This window comes from Poromitra crassiceps (assembly GCF_964638095.1).
Source record: "Poromitra crassiceps genome assembly, chromosome: 13".
NCBI classification, from domain to species: domain Eukaryota; kingdom Metazoa; phylum Chordata; class Actinopteri; order Beryciformes; family Melamphaidae; genus Poromitra; species Poromitra crassiceps.
The window spans coordinates 47,432,795-47,451,234 of NC_139644.1; positions in this window are offsets into that span (position 1 = coordinate 47,432,795).

Consider the following 18,440-nt stretch of genomic DNA (forward strand, 5'->3'; position numbering starts at 1 on the left):
GTGTGTATGTGATTCTGCAGAAACTATTAGGGCCCTATCCTCGCCATGGCGGTAATTTTGCGTCAGCGCCCGTTTTGCGCTGGAATAGTGCCGCGCAAAGCCCTAATTGTGGGCGTGTCGGTCCGCTGCGTTTCACGTCATCTCAGCGCAAACCTCCATAGGCGTGTTTATGCCCATAACAGGATTCACAAGGTGAGATCACTCCCCTTAAAAGCCACAGCGTGGCCTCTGCTTGCTCAGTGCAGAGTGACAGAGTGAGAGAGAGAGAGAAAAGAGAATGAGAGAGGAAAGAGAGAATTGGAGGATGAACCAGTTCGGATTCGTAACGAAAATAGATTTTTTTTTTTTGCTTTTGTAATTAGTAGCCTATTAATTAGTCGTTTCACTCATATAGGCTATAACATACATTTTTAATAGGGTAGGGATGTATGAGATTTTAATTCTAGCCTATTTCAATAGCCTACTGTATACCAGAATTGTCCACTTGGGTTAAGTTATTGTGCATGGTGCAATTGTAGGGAGAGAGGTTACTGTATAGTGTACTTACCGGTGTTGTGTCAAAAAGTGATTTGCTGCCAGAAAGTGATTTCGATCCGCCAGACCGCGCAGAGCGCTGCCTCAGTGCCTATACCCACCCTGTGCACCGAAAATGGCACCGACTGACCCGGCCTGCCCAGCTCACACCTTCTCCGGGGACTCGGGGAGACCCCCTCTAGGACACGGCACACTAGCCGAACACTTAAAAGCACCCCTCCCGCGCTACACACAGACGCCCACCCCGCCAGACCCTCATTCCCCTGGTAATCCAATTCAAAACGCAAATCACTTTTTCGCACAAAACCATGACAAACGAATTCTGATTGTTAAATCAAGGTGTGTTTTTTTTCTGCAGTGTAGGTTAGTTGAAAATCAATGTGGCATTCTGAGTAGGGAAGTGTGTCCATGCGCGGCCTATCCAAGAGAATACTGTCTATGCTCAGGCGTACGCCTGGCGTAGAGGTTTTTTTTTGTGCTAAGACCAGCTATTTGGTTGCGTTAAAATTGAGAGCACCCAAGGCCTTTTTTTCTAACACATTGCGCTGGAACGCCTATTTTGGACCGGGCAACGCCCATACCTCTGTTTGCGCTCTGTACATACCGACAGTATCTTCACCAGAGCGCAAAACGACACTTGCGGGAGACAGATGATAGGCTAGAGGCCCACAGACTCGCCTGAGCCACGCCTACACCCGTGTCTGCGCTTAGATCCCAGCGCAAAACTGGACGGTGGAGGCAGACGATAGCTTAAGACGCAGGGAAGATAGCAATAAGAGGCGCGCAAACGGCAGCGCAAACGATAGCGCCGTACGAAGATAGGGCCCTTAGAACGGAATTGTCAGCAAGTGGAAAATATGTTGTGCTTTTGTCAGGAACATCCACATCCATTTGCTAAGCCACATGACTATTACACTATTACACATGCATGACAGACAGTTTTAAGCTGCCTGACTATTACATGTGCATGACAGACATGTTTTAAGCTGCCTGACTATTACACATGCATGACAGACAGTTTTAAGCTGCCTGACTATTACATGTGCATGACAGACAGTTTTAAGTCGCCTGACTATTACATGCATTAATGCAAGCATGCAATAATGTAGTGTATCAGACCCAGAGAGAGATCTGCAGCATGCTAAGTAACTTAGGCCATGTTCACATTACAGGCAAAGCTGATTTGCTGCTAAAGTCATTAATCATCATTATCTTGATTGGTTTCCCAAATCTGATTTGGGAGTGTGTCCACACTGCCACAAATCTGATTTGGGCAAGTGTTCAAGTCGGATATGTTTGTCCAGATACAATGAGCCAATGAGCCAACATACAATGTTTCTGGCAGTGTTTGCATGTCTGCTCTCTGCTCTTCAAGTCCCCGCCCCCTGCAAAAGACACTCTCAAATCTGATTTGGGTGATCAGCGCGTCCATACTGAAGTCACATCAGTCGAAAGCAGTTTGCAAACTACCTCCATATGTGGTTTGGGACTAGGGCTGGGTATTGGCAAGGATCTCACGATACGATACGTATCACGATACTTGGGTCACGGTACGATTGTATCACGATATATTGCGATGCGATACATATTGCAATATATTGCGATATTCTACAGAATTTACTCAAAATTAAATAATAGAGCTAAAGATACAACACACTGTGTACCACCCAGGTAGTGTAATAATATGTACATCACTTTATACTGATAAGTTAGTGGACAAATTTAGTCAAAACTACTGAGTGTTGAGTGTTACTGAACGCATCGACATGGGAAATATCGATACAATATCGATTAGGGGTGGGAATCACCAGATGCAGAGGCCTGGCATGGCATGGCCTGCAATTTTTTTTTTTTTTTTTTTTAATATCGCCATACTTGGCGTCCAAGTATCGATACAGTATCGGAAAATAAAATATCGCGATATATTGCCGTATCGATTATATTGCCCACCCCTATTTGGGACAAGTGACACAAATCAGACTTGGAGTGTGCAGACTCATAAAACCAATCTGGATAGAATCATTAATAGGTCACTAAAGTTCACAAATCAGATTTGGCTTCCTAGTCTGAACATGCCATAGTGTATCAGCAATGGATCTGGCATTGAGACTACATTACCCAGATGCAAAAGGCTGAGATGTGAGGAAGAGGTGGAGAAGTGGAGGAACGAGGAGATCTGTAACTGTGGTGAGGTCATGCAGGCCTTATATGTTATCAACAATGAGTGTTTACATGTACACTTAATAAACAGTTTATTACCGGATTTCTAGAGTTGATTATTCAACTGTCAGTGTGTAAACGGCAACCTTTATCAGATAAACGCCATTATCAATTTATGAGAAAACCGATAAACACACCTAGGTTTCTGCTGAGTCATCAGGTTTATTCATTGCAGTCAAAGTCCACTAACACACTTTGAGGTGAGTTCCCGTTATTTACTAAGTGCATTTAACCGTGTATATCAGATTATTGCCAGTTACCTGATTATTCTCAGTTATTCGTTTATTGTTTACATGTAAATGCACTCATCATTATTCTGTATTTTACAGGAAGCCACTGGAGGGATGCAAGAACAGGGCTAATGTGGGACCTACAGCTCGTTCTAGTTAATAACCTGCAGCTGCGTTTTGAATGAGCTGTACATGGGTTAGACCAGCTTGAGAGAATTACAATAATCTAGATGGGAGAAAAATGAAAGTGCAAATTAATAGTTCCATCAATGCAGTTTATTAGTGAATTGATGGCACTGGTGTGTGTGTGTGTCAGGGGCGTATCTACGGGTGGGCCTGGGTAGGCACAGGTAGCCTAGGTAAACCCAGCCACCACGTGACCTGCTCTCTCAGTTCCCAGTCACTAGCGTCTAGACTCCGGGCCATTCACAACGATTTCTGGGGCGATTGAAAGACCCGCGCAGACCCGCAGCCACCCCGCAGCCAATGAGTGACGGCGTGACTGCCAACATCAGTCCTGCCGTGATCGGCCAATCAGAGAGTGCGTCTTTGTCAATGACGTGTAACAGCTGCAGCGGCTTAGCCGTTAGCATTTGGCCTCTCTAAAGCATAGCTCCCGAGCTAGCTACTAGCTGGCTAGCTATATGGCTATGCAACTACGTGAGGAAATTCAAGTGAAAACAGCTGTTGAGGTTGAGGTCTGTTGATCAAAATAACACCTAGCGTTATCGAAATCGGATTTTAGCGGACCATACAAGCCAGGGCTTCAGAGCTGATCACCTGGACACATTTTATGGCGAAATTATCTGATAAACTTGTCTGTGCTGCTCTGTGGTGATCAGCTAATGTCTTCATAGCATTGTGATTATGATTTAATGCATTATGGAAGATAAACGCTGGTTTAACATAATTAAAATAATTCCCTACCAAACATGTAAAGTGACGCTTCTGGGCAGTAGACCATTTGGGCATAACATTATGTAATGTGACATGAGATCACCACATTTCAATAAATATAACGTTTTTGCACATTTGAATGCTGCTGGTCGTTTGTTTAATGCTGTATATATTGGATATTTAAAGCTGATACACTTTACACAATCAAATCTAACTTATTCACAGCAATACACAGTCCAGTAGTACAGTGGGCTAATTGTTTGAATTATATTGAAATATATTTGCATGGTGTAGCATGTAATGCAGATAATGTAGCTAGATACTCTGACACAGAAAGGCAGACAAGCTAGCAGCAGGGATCTTGTCACACTGATTCCAGATAAACTCCTCTGTCTAGCCAGCTATACAATATTGATCAAAATAACACCTATATCGAAATCGGATTTTAGCGGACCATACAAGCCGGGGCTTCAGAGCTGATCACCTGGACACATTTTACGGCGAAATTATCTGATAAACTTGTCTGTGCAGCTCTGTGGTGATCAGCTAATGTCTTCGCATTGTGATTATGATTTAATGCACTATGGAAGATAAACGCTGGAAGGCTGGGTAGCATTAGCTGACGTCATCCAGGCTACAGTAACATTAGGCTTTATAAGCATTCATTGATTGAAGCAGAGTGCTGGTCGGTTAAGTTTCTCTGTAGTCATGTCCTCCTCTGCTCCAATCTTCGTTCGTAGTTTCTTCTGTCTCTCGTCCAGCAGCTGCAGATGTCATCATTATCCACGTTATTGATTATTATTTATAAAAAAAATCTCGTGTAAATATTTTGTGAACGCACCAATAGTTAGAGAAGGAAACCTCTCTTTGCATTTTATTTTTTAATAAAAGTAGGCTACTTGTGATATCTCACGTGGTCGATCATCATTGCAAATTTATGTGAACAGCTAGGTTTAATGACAAATATGGAATATCACCCAAGGAAATACCACGGTTTAATGCCAACAGATAAACCATACAGATTTGTTGTAATTGTGAACACATAAGGGAGCAAAGACATGGTTTTCAAGCATAACACAATGTACAACTTTTATTCAAAGACAGGATTGAAAAATATAGGTCACTTGTATTCACTTCAGTAATGTCAGGTCTCAGTCGCATTCACGCTAACCTCTTAACTTCTAGCTAGGTCAAACACACCTTAACGTTATGAGTGTGGCCGTTTTGGATTAACATTAAGTCCACGATCAAGTCTAGCATTTCGGTATATTCCTACCTCTTAACATCTAGCTAGCTAGGTTGGATCTGGAATATGATATCGGCTTGATACATTTGATTGTAGCTACTCATACAGCCGTGTGGAGCTTATCTAGCTAGGTTGCATCTGGAATATGATATCAAGCCAGTAATGTAGCTAGCTAGCGTTAAATAGGTTTATCTGTAACCACGCTGAAATGTGAGGGCATTAACGTTAATATTTCTAGCTAGGTCAAACACACCTTAACGTTATGAGTGTGGCCGTTTTGGATTAACATTAAGTCCACGATCAAGTCTAGCATTTCGGTATATTCCTACCTCTTAACATCTAGCTAGCTAGGTTGGATCTGGAATATGATATCGGCTTGATACATTTGATTGTAGCTACTCATACAGCCGTGTGGAGCTTATCTAGCTAGGTTGCATCTGGAATATGATATCAAGCCAGTAATGTAGCTAGCTAGCGTTAAATAGGTTTATCTGTAACCACGCTGAAATGTGAGGGCATTAACGTTAATATTTCTAGCTAGGTCAAACACACCTTAACGTTATGAGTGTGGCCGTTTTGGATTCACATTAAGTCCACGATCAAGTCTAGCATTTCGGTATATTCCTACCTCTTAACATCTAGCTAGCTAGGTTGGATCTGGAATATGATATCAAGGCTTGATACATTTGATTGTAGCTACTCATACAGCCGTGTGGAGCTTATCTAGCTAGGTTGCATCTGGAATATGATATCAAGCCAGTAATGTCAGGTCTCAGTCGCATTCACGCTAACCTCTTAACGTCTAGCTATAGCTAGGTTACATCTGGATTATGTATAATATACAGTATAATACTACGCTCACTACGTCATGACATTCACATTAACGCCTCCAAAAGTCTACTGTAGCTAGCTAGCGTTAAATAGGTTTATCTGTAACCACGCTGAAATGTGAGGGCATTAACGTTAATATTTCAATTAGGTCAAACACACCTTACCGTTATGACTGCGGCCGTTTTTGATTAACATTAGCGTTAAGTCCATGATCAAATCTAGCATTTCGGTATATTCAGTGTGTGTGTGTGAAAAGGATGTTAGCATGCTAGCATTATTAGCACAGAATGTATACAGTCCATGGTACAACGTTAGGCCTTCAAGTCCTGAGGCGAACAGCACTGGAGGATGAAGTCTGCAGTCTGGCATTCAGTGTCCAGCATAACAAGCACGCCTGTTTCCTCATCAGGTTGGCAGCAGCTGTATAGATGATGACTGTTCTTCACAGCCACAAATATCTCTCCAGATCTGCGGCCATCTGCAGCAGGGATCGAGGTTTGGGTCCGTGTAGACAGTAGTCCTGTTCCTCTTTCATTCCCTGACCACCGTCACGCGATGTTCTCTCTTCTTGTAGCTGGTTGTAACCATTTGCGTGCTAGCAGTACTGAAATGAAAAGTGTTAGCTCGCTTGCTAACAACAAAGGTCGCAGAGCGATGACGCCATCTGCTGCACTGCGCATGTGCTCTGTGCACAAAGCTGGTTGGATGACGGTTGCGTAATGGAGCGGTCTATCGGGGGGGGGGCAACAACCGCAAGAAATCGTTTAGCACAGGCGGGGGACCAGACCATAGTGACTGAGAACAGGTCTGAGAGCAGGTCACGTGGGGGATGGGTTTACCCAGGCTAAGGCACACCCACTTCTTGCCCTGGCCCACCCAAAAAAAAAAAAAAAAATTATTGGTTGTTTTCTAGAGGCAAACTTGCTGCTGCATTGCTAGCCAATGGTTTTGTTACTTTTGTAAAAACGCAGGGCACATCATCTCCAGAGTCTAATGCATGACAACTTCATGACATCTAGGAATTTTGTTCTCTCTGTGGATAAATAAACCAGAGGGTGTCTTGTTCAAACTTGAAGCAGCCTCAGTGTTGTTATTTTTTAAACTCACAGCAGTATATGGATCAGTGGTTCTAATTTCTGTATAAAGTAACAGTATACACACAAGTATAAGCATTCATGTATGCAACATTTGGCACCTATATGTAACCTTTTAAGGTTGAGATAATTGTATTATCATTATATGGTCCAAATATTTCAGTAAAGCACTTGAAACACTTGAAATATTCTTGCTTGGGTGGTATCATTCTACTTGAAATGATGGTCAAATGCATTATTTTTAGTAAAATAACACGCCTTCGGCCGGGCATCTGCACCCCTTCCTTTCCAGGCCCACCCAATTTGATCCAGGCCCACCTATAATTCAATTTCTGCATACGCCCCTGGTGTGTGTGTGTGTGTGTGTGTGTGTGTGTGTGTGTGTGTGTGTGTGTGTGCGTGTGCGTGTGCACGCACGTGCGTGCATGTCAGTAACTCATCTCACACACAGGAAGCTCATTGAGACACGCTGCAGCTTCTCAGGAAGTGACAAACCACAGGTTCCTCAGTCACGAGCTGACAGCTCAGTGGATGCTGCCTCTAATATCAAGCTCATGTCAGGACTGTTTTCACCATGAACTAAATAGCAAACTAGCACACACAAATTCATATTAACCTCTCATTAGCTGCTGCTAATGTGAGTTAACCTGGTCAGACGGTTGCCTAATAGGAGATGATGATGTATTAGTTTAGCTATAGTTATCCTCCTGCGTGGGGAAACATTCTATAAACAATACATCAGGAATAAGATTCAAGATTCAAGATTCAAGATTTTTATTGTCACTCCGTAGTACAAGTATCACATGTGAAATTCTTGTGCTGTGAACTCCGTTTACAACATAGTACAAATATAACAGGGCATATGAGTGCAAAAACAACAAAAGACGCAACAAGCAATAAGGCAGTAGAGTGATAAGACAAGTCAGAGACAGTGGCATATTCACTGCACATAGGTGCACATGTCATGTGCATACTTTAGACGTGCTTAAACATTTTGAATTCGACGTATTTGACGTACAGGTGCAAATAGCATATACCTAGTTAAACATACAATTAAACATTAGACATAGACATACATAGTGGTAGCATCTACAGTGCGGTACAGTACAGCTACTACACTATTTGCGTATGTTAAGGAGTCTCGTGGCCTGCGGGAAGAAACTGTCCCTCAAGCGATTTGTGCGTGCTTTTGGGACCCTGTATCTTCTCCCTGAGGGTAACAGGGAGAACAGGCTGTTGTGGGGATGGTTTGTTAGGTGGGAGTGGGGGGGGGGGGGGGGGGGGGAGAGGAGGAGGGGTGGTGAGGGGGGGAGGTGGCAGAGAGGATAGGGGGAGGGGGGGGGGGGGAGAGGTGGCGGAGGGTGAGGGTTATTTCTCAATTAAATTAACTGTGGTGACTTGGTTGTAAAACAGTGTACACTAAACCAGTTGTTCTAAAATTTGGGTACGAGGATCCCCAGGGGTCCTTGAGGGGGTTCCAAGGGGTCCCAACAAAAAGGGGAATCATATAATTCCATCCATAAGTGACACAATGACACAATGACAGAATGACAGAGTCATGGGTTTCACACTTTCTGTAATAAAACGTCTAAAAACAAAAAATTATATCAGGTGGGGGTCCGTGTTTAATGTGTCAGTTTGGGGATGTGAAAAAGTGTGAGAACCACTGCTCTGACACAATGCTCTAACCTCCTAACTGTAAATGTTGTAACAGATCAATATATAATATTCAACAGAATTATTTGATCCTGTTTCTGACTGTTGAGTGCAGCGAACACTGAAGTTTACATTTCAAAGTGAAAAACTCTCCTTAGATCAGAGGTAACAGTTTTCTGCATAGCAGCTCGTTTTTGTGTTCAGGTTCTGTTGAAATATGTTATCACTATTTGGATTCAACTGCTGTAGATTTCTGCAGGCCTATTATCGTGTGTGTGTGTGTGTGTGTGTGTGTGTGTGTGTGTGTGTGCACCATGGCAACAACTATTCGCCTCTGATCACCCCAGAGACTATCATTTAGAGACAGATAACTTCACAGACAGTGAAGTGGAAAAGGTTATCATTAACTTACAGAGGTCTGCAGAGTTGGGGGGAGGTGGCGTTGCCTTTTCCCGCGGTGTGCCGCTTTGATGAAAACAATTAGGCTGCAGTAATATTTATTAGACGCTAGGTGGCAGCATATCACCTGAATCTGCTGAATCACCTGAGAAACGATACACTGTGTGACCACAACACGGTTAAAATGGCAGAGTGGCGCTGTCCACTATTTCTGTTCATTGACTCAACAGGAAGTGCCTGGAGTGAACCAAAGAAGAAGAAGGCTGTCTAACGTTAATACCGGTAAATAAATAAATAAATAAATAATAGTATGTTATGCCACGCAGCGCTGTGGAAATAGGCTACAGTGTGTACTCATCCATCAAATTTGTAACACAACAGTGAAGGTAAGACATCATTTCTGCTTATGGTAGTAGCCTAACAGAAATAAGATGATGTATGGGCTTGTTATTATTATCTCCGCCAGGAGATTATGAGATTGTCGCCTACAGCAGGCCTGTGTTAGCTAACGTTAGCATCATACGCTAACATTAGGGAGTTTGCTAAGGCTTGCCATGCCACCGTTAGATAACTGCAACTGAATGTGTAACGTTAACAGTGATTAACCCCATGGTACCGCTAATCGTTTCCTCAAGGAACATGGTTCTGTGCTGTTGGTAGGCTATTTGGTAGCCTATCTGATGCCTGTAGTCTGCTTATGGAGGGTAGTAGCCATAAAGTGAAGTGGCTAGCGAACATGGCTAATGGGAGCTAAATCTAAGTCCCGTGTAAACCATAATATCTGTGTCGTTTTAACTTTGATTGCATTTTTTTCCCACCAGATTAAAGAAAACATTTAGGCCTATGTGATATTGACTGATGCGCGGTCATGCATCATGGTGTAGCTACAGTAACGCTAATCAATCTACAGTAGATAGCTCTGTTTTGGACTGGAGCTGCATATGGAGCTAGCTTGTCGTCTGAGCCATGCTGTTTTTCAATCAGGGAATTAAGAAAACTAACGCGCACATTACATTAAAAAAACACATCAGTCAACATCACACAGGGTCTTTTCTTTAATCTGGTGGCAGCATTTTTCAGTAAAACGTGAAACGACGACAGATAATGGTTTATAGTGGGACTTAACATAGGTTCCATAAAGATCAGGTTGTTTGTAAACAAACTGCTTCGGTTGCTAACAGAAAGAAGATGATGTATGGGCTTGTTATTATTTTGTAGGTAGTAATAATAATAATAATTTAATTTCTTTTTCAGTAAATCACAGCATCGTACAGCTCCATGTTCAACTGAGCAGAAGCAGCTGAGTCAGACAGCATGACATGATTGCTACAGACATCCATCAAGAACCTACTTCATGAACATGACGGAGGAAAAGTATGAAGACCTCAAATTCAAGTTGCCATTCTTGTCATCAGCTCAATCCATTCCTTAAAACCACATGGGCTCAATGGAGAGAATTTTCATGGAAGAACCTTATCAGATTTTTTTATTACTCCAATAAGAAAATATTTACAGAACGATAGACCAGAATCCGGTAATTGCTGGAGAAAATGCAATAATTCAATGGCTGATCACTATCGCATATTTTGGAAATGCCCAGCAATCCAAGATTACTGGTTAAAAATAATCTCAGAGATCAAATTAATACTGGGTTTTGAATAGCTGAAAGTGAAGCCAGAAAGGCACCTTTTCAAGTATTTTCAACTTAGAAGTTTTATTTTGACACGACTTAACAATTCTGTACAACAACCTCCTATGTCCACACTAGAAATATTAAGTAGAAAGTCAGGTTGCAAGCACACTCGAAAATATTTAAAAACTCACTGGGTGCAGGGCAAGCACGAGATATGAACAAGAGAAAAGCCAGCACTCCAAATGTCTTTTTGTTGATTTATTTCCTCATGTACCTGGGCAGCAGCAACGAACGTTTCAGTCAAAGACCAACGCTGAGGAAGGCCCATGTGTATTTTCACATTGAATGTATTATATATTATACATGCATGTCTCATTCCATTTTTTCTCTCTATTTTTCGCTCTATTCTTCTCTCTCTCTCTGAAGCTGATTGGAACAAGTAACCGAACAACATAACTTAACACAAAGCTAACTATTAAAAAACTAAGAATTGATCTGTAACACCCATCATGATGACCTGAATGTTTTTTTGTTTTTTTTTGTGAGTTTGCATTTGTAAAACTGTCACTCACGTGGAGAAATGTTGGAAAATGATGCACTCTGTTCTAAAACAAAAACCTTAAAAATAAAGTTACAAAAAAAACACATGGGCTACATTATTTCCAGTGTCAATATTACACCCTGTTGTGGCCAACCAGCCTCTTCTGTTCAATAAAATCATGTTTCACTGATGGAATGCCATGCAGATTAGTCACCGTTTGTTCAAATTGTCCTACTGTAGCCTATATCTTATTGTTAGGCTATTTTACTTATATGGGAAACAGGGGAAATCCAGTTTGTGTATAGAAAACGCGTCACGTTGAAAACCTGTTCTAAAACAAAAACCTTCTCAGTGTCTGCAGGGTGGCAGGGTGAATTAGCAAAACAAAGGACTGGGGGGAAGGGCATTGCTATTCACAATGTTCAAAGCAGCTATCAGCTGAAGCTCACCGGATAAAAAAGCTTTCCATAGGGCAGCAGAGAGAAGGATCTAGCACTCAAAAAATGTCCTTTGAGGGTTTTATTCCTGTTTCAAACACTGCAACAACGTACGCGTTTCAGCAAGAACCACTATAGACTGTTAATTAACAGCATAGGCTACATATTAACAGAGGTTATGTGTAATGTACAGTGGCTGCAATTTAATTTAGCAGCAGTACCTGTTTTATATTTCATTCATTCACACTGTTGAGCCTTTCTTTAAGCTCAGTGATATGATATTGCAGTGTTTCAGATCAAATGATTGCCTTCTGTTCTGTCAATGAGTATTGTTTGTTTCAACTTTTATTCTTGAAAATGCTCTCGTCTGGTCCCAGCACGGCAAGGCTACAGTACAGTAGCTTGGAGGGTGGAGCACTTTGTCTCACTGAAGGCTCGTCAGCAAGGGAGGGTTGTCCTGAAAAACAACAACAAAATAATATATGTGATTAGGGTTGCGAGGGTGCGATGTCAACCAAATAGCCATTGCGGTGGTATTTATGAATTCATTAATTGGTTTATGAAGTAGCTGCGATAGGCTACTGTTTGGCTGCGACGCTGCACGTTCACAACCTGACAGCTGATCTCTGCATGAGAGACACCACTGGATAGGCTACTAATAAGTACAGTCAAGCGGCTGAACTAAGCACTATATCACTACCAGTAATATTGAAAGGCCAAAACAAATAACGTTAACGATACAGATCCTGACCAACAACGTGTGTGTTGCTGGCAGAAAACAGGGAGAATTACTGGCGGATAACGTTAGTTATCGTGTGGCTTTGAACCTAACGTTATTGGAGAGAGATAAACACAGCAGCAGCATGGATGTAATGGAAGCGACTTCATGCAAATAGGCGAGTTGAATTCACAGTTGAAGACCTGTTCATTACTCACATTGGGTTTAAAACAGGAAAGAATGTGAAAAACATTTTCCACAACACAAATGACTTCTGCTGAATCTGCTAGTCCGCCTCCCCAGTCTGAACTGCACTGACACTGTAGGCTACTTAGGGCGCGCTTGTTCAACAACGCTTGCACCTCCCACGAGCGTTACGTTGAGTGGAATTGGCCTTTTTTACGATTAAATCTGCAAATTTGTAATTCAAACAGGTAATTAATCACGATGGTCCGATGAGGAAGGCTCAGAGGTCCGCCTCCCCTCCGCTATACTGCTTCTCTAACATACTTGGGTGCGTTCGTTTAATGCCGCCCGCACGTCCCCCTCGCGTCACGTTGACCAGTTTGCCTTTTTTATTATTCAATCTGCAATGCAAAGCATTTTGGTAAAGAAACCGCGTGCAATGTTGTTATGGTCAAACTTCCCCCACTTCACTATATCATGCAGTATTTGCGAGGGGTTTATATACACCCCATGGCTGTATGTGTAAAAAGTTATAGCTTTCTGGGAAATATGCAAACAGCTGGTGTTTGAACATTAACACATTCAGTGCCACAGCGCTTCAGTAAAATTGTCTGGAGCCTGTGCCAGATTCACTTCCATTCAGTTGAAAACAGCTATAGAATTTTTTCTATTATGGCTATATTAACGGGGCTGGACTTTAATGAAAGATTGAACACTCCTGCTTCTTCCAAAGAAGAAATTTTGTTTCTAGACAGTTCCATTATGAAATTATAGCCTCTCAAAAAAGTGCACTTTCAAGGGTTTTCTGTCGTTTTTTTTTTCTTTCCAAGATATAGCCCCTTTTATGAATACCTTTTGCACTCTAATTTCGAGCACATTTTCACTGACTCTGGCTGGTGTTTTCTGATGTGGTGGCGTGTGGTGTGGTTTCTGTGCAGCCACACACCCCTCTCTCCCCCCCCCCCCCCCCCCCCCCTCTCCACCTCTGAGCTGCGGGCTCCTCCCACACGCACAGACTTTGCTTTCTCGACTCCGTTTTTGCCCCGGACAGATCCCAGCTTTGCTGCGCGCATCATTTCCTTGATGGGCATCAAGGAAATGATGCGCGCTGGCAAACGCGACTGAACGAAAAGGCTTGGCCCGTTCGGCTTCGGATGGCTTTCTAGGAAATCGTGTGGAGATAGATAGAAGCATAAGAGCTCAGTTGTGAGCGCGGATGCAGCCGAGCCCACTCTCGCTGTAGACGGAGCAATATATACGGCTCTGGCACAAAGCATGCATCGGTTTCCACGGCTTTCTCCGCTGTCTCCTGTACAAAGTAAAGGATCTGAGGTGGGTGGAGCAGCTCCTGTGACGATGTTTAAGGTGGCGCCGTGTGATCCCTTGAAGGGATTCATGCTCACTGGCTGGGTACGACCTTAAACAGCAGAATTATGGAATAATATGAATTATGAGTTTAGGACGTCCACAGACGTCCTTGGCACTGAACGTTACTTTTTTTTAGGACGTGCACAGACGTCCTTGGCACTGAATGTGTTAACCTTAACATGAATTGAAACTCACTCACCTTGAATTATTGTAACGTTACAAGTCACTCTGTCTTTGAGGTGCTTCAAAGATGGAAATGTTTGGAACGAACGCACAGGTGACTTCCGCCTGTAGAGACTGCTCACACGTGCCACCTGGCGGCTCTTTTGCGCACTGCAGCTGCTGGTGAAGAAAAATACTCCGGGAAGCCGCGGCAGGCCACGGGAGGCCACGGGAGGCCGCTGCAACGCCGCAGCGTTGGGCCCTCCCAGTTCTGCAGACCACTGTACCAAACAATAAAGCGAGTGGCTCTGATGGAGTAACATAGAGCATAAAAGCTACAAAGCAAGTGTCATGTCAAATCCTGACACAAATCTTTAACACCTGCCTTCTAAATGGAAAAGTGCCAGATTCCTGGAAAGGCGCTCTAATCCACAGAGTCCCTAAAAAAGATAATATCCCTGATGAGCCATCCACATGGAGAGATATCTCACTTCTACCTACAATATATACAATATTTATGAAATGCTTACTGGCACGTACTCTGCCCTGGCTCACAGAAACTGGAATTCTCTCATCTGAACAAAAAGCCTACATCAGCCGTCAAGGCATGAATGAGCATGTATTCGCCCTAAAGACGGCAATTGACGATTTTAAACATGACTCAGCAAAGCTATATACAGTCTTCTTAGATTTCCGAGATGCATTCGGCACACTGCCGCACAGCGTAATGATTCACGCACTTGATGAAATAAAGCTACCACAAGTGTACATAGATATAGTGATGGACGTGTATAAAAAATCATACATTCAAGTCATATGTGGGAATACTCTAACTGAGCCGATTCAGCTCGACATCGGCATAAAAACAGGATGCCCCTGGAGTGCGGTCAATTTCATCCTGGCAACCAATCACTGGCTCAAATGGATGCGCCAGTGCGCACCTGAGGGAGTATGATCCCCAAACCCAGTGCAGGGATATGCCAACGACATCGAGATCTCGTCACGGGATGAGAGCGTAATCCACCGCATGCTCGGCCGCACAGAGGAGTTTCTGCAGTGGTCAAGGTTGGAGGTGAAACAGACCAAATGCGCAGCCTTCTACAAAAGGCGCAGCGGAGGAAATCGATGGTATAACTCCAAATCCGATAAGCCACCATCCTTCACAATAATGCAGAAACCCATCAGAGTATACTCAAGACATGAAACATACTCTTATCTTGGCCATAAATTTAATATAGCAGGAGACTGGGAAGACCAAGTCAGGGAGCTGACTCGCGACTACTCTGTCAGACTTGACCTAATTGACTCCTCCCCCCTCCCCATCCTAATGAAACTACAGGCGATCAGAGAAGTTGCACTTGCCAAAATACAACATCTGTTTTCAAATATCCATATACCACAAAACATTCTCACGGAGCTGAATGACAAGACAGTGCGAGCCGTGAGGAAATGGCTCTGCCTAAACACCCACTCGACCCGAGACATCATTTATCAGCCCCGTGGGGATGGAGGTCTGGGCGTCCCAAACATTGAATGGGTTTACATTGCCACCAGAACTGCTCATCTACTCAACATGCTCAACAGTGATGACCTACAACTCAGAGAAATGGCCCGTGCCTCACTCTTTCTACACCTGCAGCGTCGCAAGATACCACCCACTGAGGAGAACGAGCCACAATTCCTGGGATTCAAAAGAAAAGAAAACGGTAAACTGGACATCAGAGCCACAGGCTTTGGTGTGCGGTCAGACTGGATGGACCTTAATGACCTATGCCACCGCTCAGGATTGCAGCTGAGCTGGGCGACGCCTGACGGTACAACCGTGGCGCTCAACAACCGCATCATCATAGATCTGCTTATTTCCACCCGGGCGATCTATGAACAGGACGGCACGCACCATGAACTGACAAACAAATCCGCGAGAGCATCCATTCTAAGAATGAAGAGGTCACACAACATTCAGCACTGGACCAGCCTGAGCCTGCAGGGAAAGCTGGCCCTTCTACCCTTTGCAGACCATGCACTGTCACATTCCATCTTCTCCAATAACAGCATAGGTGAGGACATTCTCATCTTCACCATCAAGGCCCGTCTACAAGTCCTACCAACAAAATATAACCTGGCAACCTGGTATCCATCAACACATGACCCACACTGTACCCTACACCCAACCCCCCGTGACAAAGAGACAATAGCACATATCCTAAACGGCTGCAGCCAATACAAAGGACTTTACATAAGCAGGCACGACCGCCTGGTGGATCTGGTGTCAAACAGCATCAGAGAAGTACAGGACAATACAACACAAATGCACAAACACAGCACTGTCAAACTGGACTGGTTCAATCACAACACCACCGACAATAACACACTGCACAATATCCCAAATACCCCAGACATTGTTTTCATCAATGAAAGCAGAAAATCAGTCACCATCATTTAAATAGCTGCTCTTTTGATCTGTACATGGACACCTGCTTCACAACCAAACTCATGAAATATCAGCCCTTGGTAGAATATATTACAACTCTAGGCTACAGCTGCCAACTCATTGTGCTTGTGTTTGGGAGTCTGGGGCATGTCCACAAACTCGTGCTCCGTGGACTGCAATTAGGCAGGCTGCTAAAGCCTGATGCAAAAAAATTAGCAAAATACTGCTCCATCTCAGCCATAATAGGCAGTCTCTTTATCTGGAGAAGACGATGCTTTGTATACCCTTGAGTGCTAAACATGCTTACATATGTTAGTTTGCATACATTATATTTAAGTCATCATCTTGCTGCAATGCCTTTTCCTGTGCTTAAGAAGTACATGCATCAGTGTCTGGTTCAATATAAATGTACTGTACTGCGGCCTTCTTCTAAAATGTTTGGGTCTGTAATATTTGCTGTACTTTAGATCCAAATAAAAGTATTTAAATGTGTGTGTGTGTGTGTGTGTGTGTGTGTGTGTGTGTGTGTGTGTGTGTGTGTGTGTGTGTGTTGAACAGCAGTGATAGCTTCTAGTGAACTAAGTGGTTTTAACTCAATCAGTCGACATGGTGGCAACAACAGGCAAAATAAGGTCCAGGTTGAAAATAAAGTATCCCTTCACTATATTTTCCTTTGTGGCGAGGTTTTTGTGTGGAGTCATGCCGCCCTCTAGTGGAGTGTACAGGCCACAGCATGATGCAGGTTAACAGATTTTTTTGTTCTATTGAATTGCATTATGTTTCTATTCTGAAAATCAATACGCTTTATGATCATAGTTTTCTTTTTCTGCCTGTATGCAACACCATCTTTTTGACGCCACCAGACCGTAGCCAACAACTGGTGATACAGACCAGAGAGCTTATATACTGTAACTACTTGGTATATTTATTTGAACATAAAACATTTTTTATGGGAGGTACGGTGGGGCAGTGGTAAGCGCTATCGCCTCACAGCTCGAATGTCGTGGGTTCGATTCCCACCTGGGACGATGTGAACGCTGAAGGAATGCGTGCCCGTCCGCATGTCCTCGAGTGCCCACCGCCCGGGTGGGGTCGTCAAAAGGGCCTTTCTGTGTGGAGTTTGCATGTTCTCCCTGTGCCTCCCGGGGGTTTCCTTCATATAGGAACCCCCTTCACCAAAAACATGCAATATCCTGGTTGCTAATGTGGTTCCTCCTCTGGTCGTTAACTCATTGAGTGCCAGCCACTTTTGGAAAACGGATGCTCCCAGTGCCAGCCCTTTCAGAGCGTTTTCAGTGATTTCTCGAGGCCCACAGAATATTGTGTGATATTACTATGTAAACACCGAACACGCCCAAAGAACGATGAGACTCTATTGTATCATCAGCAAAAAAAAGTTTATTGATATAATTTTCCGTTCTTTAGTTATCAGCCGGAGAAGATAGGTTGTTTTCAGTAAAAACAGACGTTTCAAACTAGAAGCTGAGATAATCAGCCTTTTGTGAAATGAAGCATTTCAAGCACATCACTGACTCTGAAGCTAATATTTTCTGATGTAGTGACACCTCAAAAATAATTTCCTTCAATAAAACAGCGAAAACAAAGGAATTTTGTTTGGCAAATAATATTTTTTAGCTGCAACCAGCAGCGCTGGCCCCTGCGTGCGCAGAGCTACACCTTCTTGCTGGTCTTGATTTACTGCTGGTGGGCATCAGATATTCTAGCTTGTGTTTGTAAATCTGTCCATCGAGCCTCCTGCTGCTGTCTGGGTCAATGTTGTATGCTGCCCTGCGTGCCCCACCCCCCTCAACTGCACACTCCTCCGTGGGAGTGTCTCTGGTGGCTCTCTGCTGCGTT